Here is a 2,660-nt window from a genome sequence, read left to right on the forward strand (position 1 = left end):
CAGGCTCAACATTCAGAAAACGAAGATCATGGCATCTGGTCCCACCACTTCATGGGAAATAGATGGGGAAACAGTGGAAACAGCGTCAGACTATTTTTCTGGGCTCCAAAATCACTACAGTTGGTGACTGCAGAGCCATGAAATTAAAAGACGCTTACTCCTTGGAAGGAAGGTCATGACCAACCTAGATAGCATATTCAAAAGCAGAGACATTACTTTGCCAACAAAGGTTCGTCTAGTCAAGGCTATGGTTTTTCCTGTGGTCATGTATGGATGTGAGAGTTGGACTGTGAAGAAGGCTGAGCGCTGAAGAATTGATGCTTTTGAACTGTGGTGTTGGAGAAGACTCTTGAGAGTCCCTTGGACTGCAAGGAGATCCAACCAGTCCATTCTGAAGGAGATCAGCCCTGGGATTTCTTTGGAGGGAATGATGCTCAAGCTGAAACTCCAGTACTTTGGTCACCTCATGCGAAGAGTTGACTCATTGGAAAAGACTGTGATGCTGGGAGGGATTGAGGCAGGAGGAGAAGGGGATGACAGGATGAGATGGCTGGATGGCAACACTGACTCGATGGACGTGAGTCTGGGTGAACTCTGGCAGTTGGTGATGGACAGGGAGGCCTGGCGTGCTGCGATTCATGGGGTCGCAAAGAGTCGGACACGACTGAGCGACTGATCTGATCTCTGATATTCCCAAAACTTTTAAGTCCTTAAATATTTACTTGCAAGACTTTTAAAAATATTTTTTATTCATTATTTTACCCACTTCTATATAATTGGTGCATTCTATGAGTTAAGTATCCAATTTTTGTGTATAAATTTAATACAAATAATATGTAATTATATTTAATGAACAATTCCTTTTCATTAAAAAAAAAAATTTGCCATGGATTTCTTACATTTATTTACCTTCAAGATTTGTCCCCTCTGCTGGCTCAGATGGTAAAGCGTCTGCCTACAATGCAGGAGACCCAGGTTTGATCCCTGGGTTGGGAAGATCCTCTGGAGAAGGAAATGGCAACCCACTTCAGTACTCTTGGCTGGAAAATCCCATGAATGGAGGAGTGTGGTAGGCTACAGTCCATGAGGTTGCAAGGAGTCAGACAGGACTGAACGACTTCACTTTCACTTTTCATTTTCTTAATTTAAATCCTCCCTACTCTGAAAATTTCCCAACCCCCACCTCCTCCAAATCAACTCTGGGTCAAGGAATTTTATACAAGTGAATCTTCTGAGAAGTCAAGAAACAAAGTGGAAAAAATAGAGAGAGAGACAAGGGAGAAAAACCAACAAATTTTATATAAATAGATAATTTACCACCGTGGGCCACTGGGGCAAGATCTCCCTGGGGACCATGTTGATCTTGTCTCATAAATATCTCACCTGAAACTGGGGAGGCTAAGGTATTATCCAAAGAATCTCAGAGCACTGAGGAAAATGTCTACATTGAGGCGATGAGAGACACATGCTTGTGGTGGGAAACTGTGCTTGTGACTACTGGGTAGAGAAATTAAAAGCGCCTTCCTTCTATGGCACCTTTTAGCAATACGTAATTGGGTTTTTCAGTGAATATTAATATTTTCTGAACATCTTCACTTTTTATTAAGTTTCCCACAACCATCAAATAAACACAGCTCTGTAAAATGAAGAAATAGATACCCAGTGAATGTATATATTTTAGTAAAAGGATGTAGACTCTAATTGCTAAGATACTATTAAGACTAATATTTTTATGCCTAGTATTTCATACTAACTTGATTATTACAGGAAATCTAAGGAAAGCAGGAAAGATATGTATCAAGAATATGAATCCTCATACTACTCATTTCCTCTTTTACTTGGACTCAATATTCCTCTTTCCCATGGTCACAAACTCAATCTGTGCCCACCTGAAATTAGAGAATAATATCTATAGTTTTCTAATATCTTCAATAATCTCTCTGAAAATTGGCTTCATTTTGTCTTAGACATAAATTGAATATTCATTATGGAAATTATTTCCTCTTTAATTCTTCAAAATAAAGGTTATTTGTTTTTCTTTACCCCCTGGCATGTACTTCAGATATTTTTGTTCCCTTCTGTTACTATTTATATTATGTTCTCTTTCATTCTATCAGTTCAGTTTAGTTGCTCAGTCATGTTCGACTCTTTGTGATGCCATGGACTATAGCACACCAGGCTTCCCTATCCATCACCAACTCCCAGAGCTTGCTCAAACTCCTGTCCTCAATTCAGTGATGTCATCCAACCATCTCATTATCTGTCCTTCCCTTCTCCTCCCACCTTCAACCTTTCCCGGCATCAGGCTCTTTTTCAAGGAGTCAGTTCTTCGCATCAGGTGGCCAAAGGATTGGAGTTTCAGCTTCAGCATCAATCCTTCCAATAAATATTGAGGACTGATTTCCTTTAGGATGGACTGGTTTGATCTTGCAGTCAAAGGGACTCTCTAGAATCTTTTCCAATACCACTGTTCAAAAGCATCAATTCTTTGGCGCTCAGTTCTCTTTAATGTCCAACTCTCACATCCATATAGAAAGTGAAAGTGAAGTCGCTCAGTCGTGTCCACCTCTTTGCAACCCCATGGACTGTAGCCTACCAGGTTCCTCCATCCATGGGATTTTCCAGGCAAGAATACTGGAGTGGTCATTTCCTTCTCCAGG

The sequence above is a fragment of the Bison bison genome, unplaced genomic scaffold (genome assembly GCF_000754665.1).
Source record: "Bison bison bison isolate TAMUID 2011002044 unplaced genomic scaffold, Bison_UMD1.0 scf7180017864246, whole genome shotgun sequence".
NCBI lineage: Eukaryota > Metazoa > Chordata > Mammalia > Artiodactyla > Bovidae > Bison > Bison bison.